We start from the raw sequence: 546 nt of genomic DNA, 5'->3' as shown, positions 1-546 counted from the left end.
GGACAGGGGTCAGAAACGCTCTTTTCTCCTTAGGGAAAGCAACTATATACTATAAATAAGTGAGGAGACTCAAATGGCCACGCACGCTCCTCTGGGTAATATGCAAATAAGGGAGATGGAATAAATCCTCCACAGTGCCACGTATTGAAAGGCAGCATTCCTTCGAGTCAAAGTGAGACTTTTTATACAAGTCTTCTTACAATGACTGGTATTCAAAAGCAAAGCCAGACTCCATGCACTTACAGCTGTTTCCGGGTTATTGCCCATCATCAGTGTACAGTAGGAGTCTGGCTTTTGCTAGTGAGAGGCCTGGGACAGGGGTCAGAAACGCTCTTTTCTCCTTAGGGAGAGCAACTATATACTATAAATAAGTGAGGAGACTCAAATGGCCACGCACGCTCCTCTGGGTAATATGCAAATAAGGGAGATGGAAATCTCCCTTATTTGAAAAAGCAATAAGCTTGAGCTCCCAGCCTAAAGCATGAAACAGAGCACGATTCGCGTCTAACACAAACTCACTGTTTGCACCGTCCTGTAACTCGGCAC

The sequence above is a fragment of the Eleutherodactylus coqui genome, unplaced genomic scaffold (assembly GCF_035609145.1).
Source record: "Eleutherodactylus coqui strain aEleCoq1 unplaced genomic scaffold, aEleCoq1.hap1 HAP1_SCAFFOLD_42, whole genome shotgun sequence".
In the NCBI taxonomy this organism is placed as follows: Eukaryota; Metazoa; Chordata; class Amphibia; order Anura; family Eleutherodactylidae; genus Eleutherodactylus; species Eleutherodactylus coqui.
The sequence above is the reverse complement of the archived record's forward strand: the minus strand, read 5'-3'. Positions refer to the sequence as shown.